This window comes from Spinacia oleracea, chromosome 6 (assembly GCF_020520425.1).
Source record: "Spinacia oleracea cultivar Varoflay chromosome 6, BTI_SOV_V1, whole genome shotgun sequence".
In the NCBI taxonomy this organism is placed as follows: Eukaryota; Viridiplantae; Streptophyta; class Magnoliopsida; order Caryophyllales; family Amaranthaceae; genus Spinacia; species Spinacia oleracea.
In genome coordinates, this window is record NC_079492.1 from 86701549 (window position 1) to 86713090 (window position 11542).

Here is an 11542-nt window from a genome sequence, read left to right on the forward strand (position 1 = left end):
AGTCCGGGCGAACAGAATTGACGAACAATTAAAGTATAGAAATTACAATCAATAATCAAACATTATATCCAATCCAATCCCAATAATACATTCATAGATCCCCTAAACCCTAGAAAATAGATTACTCACACATATTTAAATTAAACCAAACAAATATATTTAACGGAAGCATAATTGAAATTAAATAATAAAATAAGAAATGAAGCAATACTGAATTGACGAACTAAGGATGAAATTGAAAGCTTGAATCTTGAATAATAAAAGTGTTTAACAAAAATTTTAGAGAAAAAATAAACAAAGGAATAACCTAAAAGTGTTGAAAATAAGATCATTATAAAATCCTTAAGCTTGAATGTTTATGCTATTACTAAAACTTAAGCTAGACCTGATCAAACGGCGGGCCGGGCCGGGTTCGGGCTTTAAAAAATCAGCCCGCTATGTCGGACCAGGCCGGGCCAAGATTCGGGCCAAAATTTTGTGCACAAACCCGCTATTTTTGGACCTAAAATACCGGGCTTTTCAGGCCATTTTCGGGCCAGCCAAATTTATAACTAAAAAGTGTAATTTTGTATTTCCCAAACCCGCCCAAAAAAATAAAATTTCCGAGCCGGGTCGGGCCCGTAAATTCTGCCCAAACCCGCAAAAATTTCGGGCCGGGCCGACGGGCCGAGTTCGTCTTGATCAGGTCTAACTTAAGCTAAAAACGGAGCATTAAACGCTAAAAAGCGCGCAGAGGTTGTCGTCGGCGAACAACTCGATGAATATCAACAGCAGCCAGAGCACTGCGCTGGCGCCCGATCGGGCGCGCGTAGATGCATTAGCTCCTCATCCGAAGAGCGATCTTCGGCCTTGCGAGAACTGAGGAGCCCACCACCCGATGGGCACCGAGTGAACAGCGTCCGACCGATCGCGTGTAGAATACAAAATTTCTCTTTTTATTCGCCCGTTTGGTCTCCATTCGCACATAGATCGTCAGGCGACCTTTAATATAAGCCTTGGGATGCCGTTCTCTCTTCTAATCACCGAGTCTAACCCTTAGGGCTCAAACATGAGCATCATAAGCTCTTTAGAGTTGACAAGGATCATCCCGGACTAGCTCGGGATCATGTAGTGGCCCGTAAAACTATAAAATGAGCCTAAAAAGGCCAATTTATCTTCAAACAACTTGAAAACTCAAGGCACACTACACAACAAATATTAGTACTAAAACGACTCCAAAGAGCCCATTTGAGATAGAAAAGTACTAAGGGACGTAGGTAAAAACACTATAGAATATGCACATATCATTCTTTCGGAAGGAAGCAACCCATACTTACTTTCCAAGTCAATGACTAATTGTCGAGATGTACTTGTTGTCATTCTAAACATGTTAAAACAACATTTTTCATGGCCATTTAACACATCATGCATCCATTTTTCTCCGGTCATATCAGAAGTAAAGCATGGTACCTTATGTATGTATTTTATGTAATAAAGAGAAACATAACCCATTGCACAAGCTATTGAATCCCAAAACAAATTATTTCAACGTCTCTTGCGTATAGCATTACGTTTATTAGTCTGCAAGTCCATACCTATAAACAACAACAACAACAACCACTAAATACTAATGATATATAACTATAGAACATCAGTTGGTAGATAAAACAACGTATTTTAACTAAGAAACTAGTGTGTGGCCCGGGGGGATGCCCAGTTGCTACTTTGAATAATTAAATTTGGAGATTCTTCTCAATTCAGCCCAATATTTGACCAAAGTACGTGTAGACGGTGTAGTCCATTAAAGTAAAAAGATTCATTAAGTTCACCAACTACACATGTACATTGTGTCATTTATCATGCCAATTAATTTTTCAATTACATCATCTTACAATTCGTTTAATTTATTTTCTAATGGAACTAAATGCTTAAAATTAATAAGATATATGAAGGTAATTTTTATAGTTGATGCTTATGAGACTTATGATATCATGTTTAATTCTTGGTTTTCCTAATGCTATAACTGTTATTTTGTATTCCAATATAGTCTATAAGAAATAAAAGGTAACATATAGATTTAAATGTTTTAGACTTCATGTTAACATGTATTATACATTAATGTGCACAAATAAACAACAATTAGTGGTTGGTTAAGATGGTAATAAGAGTTATTCTCCAAACTTGAGGTCTTGTGTTCAAACCGAACATCATCGCACCAGCGAGTATGCAAGGCCCACGGCCCATGCTGCTCGGCTGCGCGCGCTGTGGGCTTCGGCCTGCAGTGTGTGGCGGGGCGCGGGTTGTGGGTTGCGTGTGGGATCTGGCCGGTCAAGGCCTTTTGGTCTTGGCCGGTTAAATCATTAATATAATTAGGTTATTATATTTTTCCCACACAACACACATTCAGTTTTCCATCTAACCTAAACCTAATTCCTAAATCATGTTCTTCAGTTTTTCTCTCTGCAAAAATTGTTCATCCCGAAAAGAAAAAATCTTGTGCGCTGTCTAAGATATAATAATGAAGACGGATCTGAACGTGTCGGTGAACCAAATAGAGGAACGACAAGTGGAGTTCTTTGCTCATGTTCGTTGATACACTACTCGGGAAAACATGCTTCGAATGTAAGTTTGCTTAAACTGTGCTTTATACATGTTTCCTGGCTTTGGCGATATTCCGCACATGTTATTGATAAGGCGATTTTCGCGTCGTTATACGAATACCACCTAAATCAAACAAAATTTATAAACTCCTAACTAACCGGCTATATTGACTATAGCGGCAAGCATAGGGATCGTCCCAAGAGAATGTATGTTTGGCTTTTCAATCTAATGCGTTCAAAAGCTAGTTCGGATGGAAAATGAGTTTTGAATTAATCTAATGAAATCAAGAAAAGCACGAAATACAAACAAGAAAAGAAATTCTAGAGATTTCGGGAATCGGCAATGGAAATTGAATTAAGGGAAGAAGGTCAAAACACAATGATTATACAAAGACTTGATGCATAGGGGAATAGAAACTAATGACGTGCTCGCCACCTCTCGGATGGAACACGAGAAGCATCTAATCGAGGAACAACTCTTGCATAATCCTAAAACTAGACCACTTGCATATAAGACCTACTATTCACTTGCATAAAAGAGGTTCACAATGTCTTTGCAAACCTAAACTATGCATTCCAATCAATTCTAATCAACTAGCATTTGCAACTACTACTTAATTAGTCATGGACATCCTATCACCAACTCACATTTAATCACAACATCAACATGAATTTCCCTATAATTTCCCAAATTCATTCCCAAGGTTTTAACCCTAACCTCTAGACTAAGACTACTCAATTAGCATGATTAACATCAAAATTAAACTAAAATTAATCCTAATCATGAATCTAATAGAATTAAAGAAACTAATTGAATCAACAAAATTCAGAAAATTCAAGCATCCAAAATTTGGGGAAAAATCAATGAAATTCAAAACATGAAACTAATTCTAGAATTCAACAATGAAATCAAAGCAAGAACGAAGTTAATGAAACATTAAAGAATTGAAAGAACAAATCAAAATAAGAATTAGAATTATACCTTGAATTGTTGAAATTGCATCAAACTTGAAGAACAAAATTGAAGAACAAAACTCAAATGAAAGAGAAAAGAAATCTGAAATTTAGAGTTTGAATCAACTAAGAATTAAGAAATTGAAGCTAAGAATCCTAGTCCTAACCACTAATCTAAGCCCTTAATCTAATTCTCTCTCTAGAATTCTAAGCTAATTCTAAAATTGTAAAATTACGTAAAATCTAATTGTTCGATTTTCGTATTTAAACTCCTCCGCGTAGCCGTGTGGTCGCACAAGGGAAGCCGTGCGCTCACAAAAACTGGCGCTGAGTTCCTGATCCATATTTTCCAATTCGTGTGCTCGCACAGAACTCCAGTGTGCTCGCACAGAAGTGTGTGCTCGCACAGCAAATCTGTGTGTTCGCACACAGCAGCTGCTGCTGTTCTGCTCGCGCGCTACCGTTATACTGTACTTGCTGCGCTATATTTCTCATGATGTTGCTGCGTTGTTCTTCTCACTTGCTGCTGTTAAGAGCTGTTGTTCATGAGGTTGCTCGAGTGCTAATGGCTACAACAAAGCTGAGTGCACAGGTGCTGTAATTGCGGAGCTGTTGCTGCACTGTTCTGCTCGTGTACTTCTGGTGTTGCGTGTTGCTGTGGCAAAGCTGCTATGATGCTTGTGTGCTGTGTCTAGGTTGTGGCTGCTATCAAGGGACTGCAAGGGAGCTTTTTGGTGAGCTTAAAGAGCTGTTGTAAAGCCATGAACAAGAGCTGAAAGTGCGCGTAGCAACAACAGCTATGGCTTTCTGTTTGTTCGAGCATAATGGCACATTATTAAACATGTTAATGCTCAAAACGACCCTTAGGCAATGAGAATGCGCACAAACGGCACGTTTTAAGCAAAAACGACTAAAATCTACGCAAGACGAGAAAATATTACGATTAATGCAAAAATGCGATAAACGAACTAAACACGATAAAACTAAGCAAAAATAACAATAAAATGCTAATAAAATGAACTAAAATCCTAAGCTAAGAGCGACATAAATGTCGCTCATCAAACTCCCCCAAGCTAAACCTTTGCTTGTCCTCAAGCAAAGCTAGAATGAGAAACGGGAAGGAGAATGAGCTTATTTATTCAAAATCAAAATTACGAAAATAAGAACTACAAGAATGCACACTAACTCACTTTCGTAGGAATCACGGTTGCATTTAAGCGCATGCAACAAGATCTTTAAACCCCACAATCGCTCATGAGGGCGAGTGGGATCTCGCAAGGGTTTCCAAAGAGAATCACCCATAACTCTTCCAAAAACACAACCAAGGCAAGACCTAAAAGGAAAACAAACCAAGAAAAAGGAAGAAAAGAAAAAGAAAGAAAAGAAAAAGAAAATAGAAAAGAAAGAAAAATTAAACTACAAAATTCAAGAAAAGGACCTTTATTATGGAACGAGCACAAAAGAATGCTAATATTACTAACCAAATAAACGAATGCACGCTAACCAATGTCCTAAGTCGAATAAAGGATTCAAGTGTGAAGCAAAGAGAACTAAGGGTTCGCACTTATCAATTCCCCTTCAACCGAGCATACCACGTCAAATCTCTAGATCCCATCCACCCTTAAGAATAGTTTCTCATGACGCCGCGAAGGCACCGGAAAACAAGAATTGCAAGGGAGAGGAGAATGTTACCCGATATCTTAGCATGACAATCTCATTCCAATAAATTTGACCAAATCCTCCCTCCACCGACAAAGACTCAACTCACAAGGGTCAAGAGGACTTTTTAGGGTGTATCGTTAGGCTAGGGGTAAGGTGTGGAACAAATTTGGTAATTGGTGCTCAAACCTAAAGTGAAGCGCAATGTTAGAACTCAACTCAAGCAAATCGAACCAAAACAAACTCATACCACTTATTTGGGGTACCCCCAAGCTTATTCAACAACAAAACTAAACCAAAACTCTTTTTGAACTTTTCTTGATTTGATTTTCTATTTTTTTGTGTTTCAAATGAAACTTTTCTCATTGCCTTGTTTTTCTCTATTTTTGGCTTTTTCAAAACTTTCCTTTCTCTTTTTGCTTTTGCCTATTTATTCACTATATACAACATAATTCCCAAACTTTGCCATTCATACCAATCAACAATCATTCCTTAACTTTGCATAATCATTCAAAACCATCAAGCATCATAACTCAAAGCTTCACTATCACTTCTAAGGGTGAAAATAAAACAAAGGCTATTAGGCTTGTAATGTGCTTATAAGAAATGAAGGGGCAAGGCTTAAATGGCTAGCAAGGGGGCAAATGCAAACAAAAATATATGAGAAAAATAGAAAATAAAGTCCTAAACTAAAAAGAAAAATAGTCACCGAAAGAAATGCCTATATCATCCCCTAAAGTAGTTCGGTCGCGGTCTCGGGAAGGAAAAAGTAAAATTCGGGAGATAAGAAAGTCAATTCCAAGGATCCATGCCACTCAAAATATGTATACAATGTGTTTGGGCTAAAATGAACATGATCCTCACAAATGGGAGCAAATACTACCCTCTCCGGTTTCAAGTCACTAGAGAGATCGACACCGTCGTCTTACCACAAACCAAGGATTCAAGACTCATGCTACCCAAAGTTCTAACCGACTTTCTTAACACCTAAATCCTAAATTCGACCCAAGACATTGAAAACCGTGCAAACATCTACCAATTAGGAATAAAATCATTCTAGCCTACAAGATCCATTTTTATTATGCCCAAATCAAGAATATTGCCTAAGAAACCTAGAAAAACTTGCCTTGACAAAGATCGAAAAGGAAAAAGAAAGAAAAGAAATGAAAAAGGAAATAAGGAAAAGAAAATAAAGAAAATCAATGAAACTAATCAAGAAATATGCACAAAATCCAAAATATTCACAAAATCAAGCAATCCATCACATGGAGATCAAAGTAGCAAACGATAGAATCTCCCCCCAAGCTTAAATTAGGCCATGTCCTCAAGGCCTAAAACGAAACTAGGAGGGGCACAGCTACCCATCCAACCAATGCCCCGCATGAATGATGCCCGACCCCAAAGAATGCAAGAGAGTTAGAAGGATATTACCAGTGATGTCGTGGGAGCAAGTCCCGCAAAGAACCGTAATAACGAACGAACTCACCAATAAGAATATCCGGGCACGACAAAGATGGATGCAAAGATTTCCACATCAAGAAAACTTGAGGCACAAAAAACTTCAAAAAATCGAGAAAAATTAGTATACATGGGCCAAATGGCCAACACCCACGGGTTGCCTCCCGAGAAGCACTCTTTTTACGTCATTAGCTTGGCGCCTTTTACCTCTAGTAAATACCCCGACAATGATCGCAATAGTTTGTCATATGCAATGGCAAACATATCCGAGAGTAACAAGTAGGCAAGAGTCAAAAGAGAAGCAAGCACAAAGTAAAACGCGACTCTATGCCTACGGGGTGTGGGAACCAAAAATAAGAAAAATCAAAATGAAAAATAAAAGAAATACTCCCTTCTTCTTTCTTCTTTGTGGAAGGAGAATCATTAGGATCAATAGAGGAAAAAGAATCCTCAAGCGGTGGGAGTTGGGATAAAAAGGGAAAAGAGATGGGAAATGAAGGATAGATGTTGAGTTTCTTCTTTCGGAATGGGGAATGAGGGAAGGGAGTGGGAACAAAAGATTCACAAACAACTTCACTCACATTACAAAGAGTACAAGAAATCTCAACATAAGATCCTTCATTCACTTTTAAATTTTTTTGGTTGGCACATTCACTTTTTTCCTCAATTTGAATCGACTTAAGCACTTCGAGGCAAAAAGGAGCAAATAAATTTTCATCACCATCATCAAGGCATTCACTCAAACAGGAACGAGTAGGAACAAACTCTCCGATACTCAACTCCTCAATGCCATGCATCATAGGTGGCAATGTAGCCTCAAACTCATCTCTTCTCCGCGAAACATCCTTAATAGATTCTTGCATTATTAGGTTAGAGATTCCCAAAAAGCCTATTCGTTGGGACATGACCTCAAATGAATTCAAACTAGAATCTATACTTTGCTCTTCTTGAATTTCAAGATACTTCATTAAAAGGAGCATCTCAAACAATGATTTTGGAGATTCAACTTTCAAAGAGCTTAGGAAATTATTATGGAGATAGAGAAGATCATCAAGTGTAATTGTTTCATCATTTTGAGATACAACGGAATTTGCCATTTTTTTGGTTTAAAAAAAAAGAAAAAGAAAAATGAACTAGACTAGAGAACTAGAAAGAAAAATCAAACAATGATGCCATTCCCCGGCAACGGCGCCATTTTGATGAGGCGATTTTCGCGTCGTTATACGAATACCACCTAAATCAAACAAAATTTATAAACTCCTAACTAACCAGCTATATTGACTATAGCGGCAAGCATAGGGATCGTCCCAAGAGAATGAATATGTTTGGCTTTTCAATCTAATGCGTTCAAACGCTAGTTCGGATGAAAAATGAGTTTTGAATTAATCTAATGAAAGCAAGAAAAGAACGAAATACAAACAAGCAAAGAAATTCTAGAGATTTCGGGAATCGGCAATGGAAATTGAATTAAGGGAAGAACAAGGTCAAAACACAATGATTATGCAAAGACTTGATGCATAGGGGAATAGAAACTAATGACGTGCTCGCCACCTCTCGGATGGAACACGCGAAGCATCTAATCGAGGAAAAGCTCTCGCATAATCCTAAAACTAGACCACTTGCATATAAGACCTACTATTCACTTGCATAAAAGAGGTTCACAATGTCTTTCCAAACCTAAACTATGCATTCCAATCAATTCTAATCAACTAGCATTTGCAACTACTACTTAAATAGTCATGGACATCCTATCACCAACTCACATTTAATCACAACATCAACATGAATTTCCCTATAATTTCCCAAATTCATTCCCAAGGTTTCAACCCTAACCTCTAGACTAAGACTACTCAATTAGCATGCTTAACATAAAAATTAAACTAAAATTAATCCTAATCATGAATCTAATTGAATTAAAGAAACTAATTGAATCAACAAAATTCAGAAAATTCAAACATCCAAAAATTGGGGAAAAATCAATGAAATTCAAAACATGAAACTAATTCTAGAATTCAACAATGAAATCAAAGCAAGAACGAAATTAATGAAGCATTAAAGAATTGAAAGAACAAATCAAAAGAAGAATTAGAATTATACCTTGAATTGCTGAAATTGCATCAAACTTGAAGAACAAAATTGAAGAACAAAACTCAAATGAAAGTGAAAAGAAATCTGAAATTTAGAGTTTGAATCAACTAAGAATTAAGAATTTGAAGCTAAGAATCCTAATCCTAACCACTAATCTAAGCCCTAATCTAATTCTCTCTCTAGAATTCTAAGCTAATTCTAAAATTATGAAATTACGTAAAATCTAATTGTTCGATTTTCGTATTTAAACTCCTCCGCGCAGCCGTGTGGTCACACAAGGGAAGACGTGCGCTCGCAAAAACTGGCGCTGAGTTCCTTATCCGTATTTTCCAATTCGTGTGCTCACACAGAACTCCAGTGTGCTCGCACAGAAGTGTGTGCTCGCACAACAAATCTGTGTGTTCGCACACAGCAGTTGCTGCTGTTCTGCTCGCGCGCTACTGCTGTACTGTACTTGCTACGCTATTCTTCTCATGATGTTGCTGCGTTGTTCTTCTCACTTGTTGCTGTTAAGAGCTGCTGTTCGTGAGGTTGCTCGAGTGCTAATGGCTGCACAAAGCTGAGTGCACAGCTGCTGTAATTGCGGAGCTGTTGCTACACTGTTCTGCTTGTGTACTTCTTGTGTTGCGTGTTGCTGTGGCAAAGCTGCTATGATGCTCGTGTGCTGTGGCTAGGTTGTGGATACTATCAAGGGACTGCATGGGAGCTTTTTGGTGAGCTTAAAGAGCTGTTGTAAATCCATGAACAAGAGCTGAAAGTGCGCGTAGCAACAGCAGCTATGGCTTTCTGTTTGTTCGTGTACAAGGGTTGTTTGTGTGTTCGTGCTGTAGCTGCTAGGCTGTAGCTGCCTGTGCATAGCTGCTGGCCACTCAAATGCCCATAGCTCGCTTCGTCGCTGCACAAAGAAATATCATCGCTGCACTCAACAAACAACGAATAGCCAAGTTATCAAAATCGCCTAGCACACTTATTAAGTCGCATAGCATATTATTAATTCGTATCGCATATTTTCAAATCCTAAAATCATATTAAACATCGTCGAGCATAATGACACATTATTAAACACGTCAATGCTCAAACGACCCTTACGCAATGAGAATGCGCACAAAAGGCACGTTTTAAGCAAAAACGACTAAAATCTACGCAAGACGAGAAAATATTACGATTAATGCAAAAATGCGATAAACGAACTAAAAACGATAAAACTAAGCAAAAATAACAATAAAATGCTAATAAAATGAACTAAAATCCTAACTAAGAGCGACATAAATGTCGCTCATCAGTTATGTATGTTTAACTGTATTCCCCTTCAATATGAACATTATTGTAAGAGATGTAAAAATTTGTCATAAGTAAATTTCATTATCTTTTTAGGCACTAATCCTCAATACCTGAGTGGTTTCAGATTACTTGTTGAAAATTTCTTACTTTGACATTGTCAACCGTTGCACCATAAGAGAAAACTATAAAGGCAACGTTCAGGCAATCACCTATCAAACAGAGTATAATCTCAAGATCGCAAGATGAGTACTTTCCTCCCACAAATTGGGATGAGATGCCAAAAGTAGTAGAAGGCCACTCAAAGAGTTAGAAACTGTAAATTGCATGGCCATGCTTAGATGGATCATAGGCTACGACCATCTGTTTATTTGATCATTTTAACTCAGATACCGAGAAATACCTCTGGACATAATAAGGATGACCAGTCTTACCTTATGTTCATGAGCAGGCATCAAACGACCAAGTAATTAGGTATACACACTTGTCCCTAGGACAAGTGGGAGACTGAAGGAAATATGTCCTTTGTCCAAATTTATATTTAATGCGAATTCTAATAAATGTGGTTCAGTATTAATTAAACAAGTCAATTATTCAGTGAGACCAAGTGACCAGAATTCCTAGCTAGAGGTCGCTTCAGTTCAAGTGGGATTAATAATATTAATGCCACAACTTACTCTTGACTAAACCCACAGGGTCACACAAATAGTGCTTGAACGGATCAAGTGTTTAGGTGAATATTATATTCATTAAATACTAACCTAATGGATAATCGGAAATGATGGATGTTGGTTTCAGTGGGAGCTAAACAACTCATCAAAAGGCAAAGACAATAATATTTGTCTGAAACGAAGATATTGCCGAAAACGGAAATATGGTTCGTATCCAAAGTATTATCAGAAATGGAAATATTACCATAATCGGATATATTACCAGAACAACAGAAATAATGTTCGGAAATGGAAATATTATCGGAAAGGGAAACATCGCCGGAAACGGAAATAATGTTCGAATGGGAAATATTTCCGAAAATGGAAATATTGTCGGAATAGGAAATATCACCGGAAACGGAATATTTTCTGAATCGAAAATATTACAGGAATTGGAAATGGAATCGAAAACACGAATCTTGATCCATGAGCCGAAAGCACAGGCCAAGGGTCGCGTGCAAACACTGTCCATGGAAAGGCACAAAGGCGATCAAGCGTCGGCGCATGGGCCAACACAACCCAGGCCAATGCCCTTGGGCCAGCATCATGGCATCAGCGCTAGCCTGCAAGCAAGAAGGTCGGCATGTCGTGCATAGGTTGCACCTGTTGGGTTGTGTGCCTTGGTAAGATACGATTTCTTATGCGCCAAGTAACTTGCTATGCAAGTTTCTTGGGCCATAAGCAACTGATTTATGTTAGGATTAGGATTAGGTTCCTAATCTAACTAAACTTACTTGTTTCCTAAGTTATCCCTAATTATAGTATCCTAATTCTAATACAGTTAGGTTAAGGGAAATCTAGAATATTCTTTACACT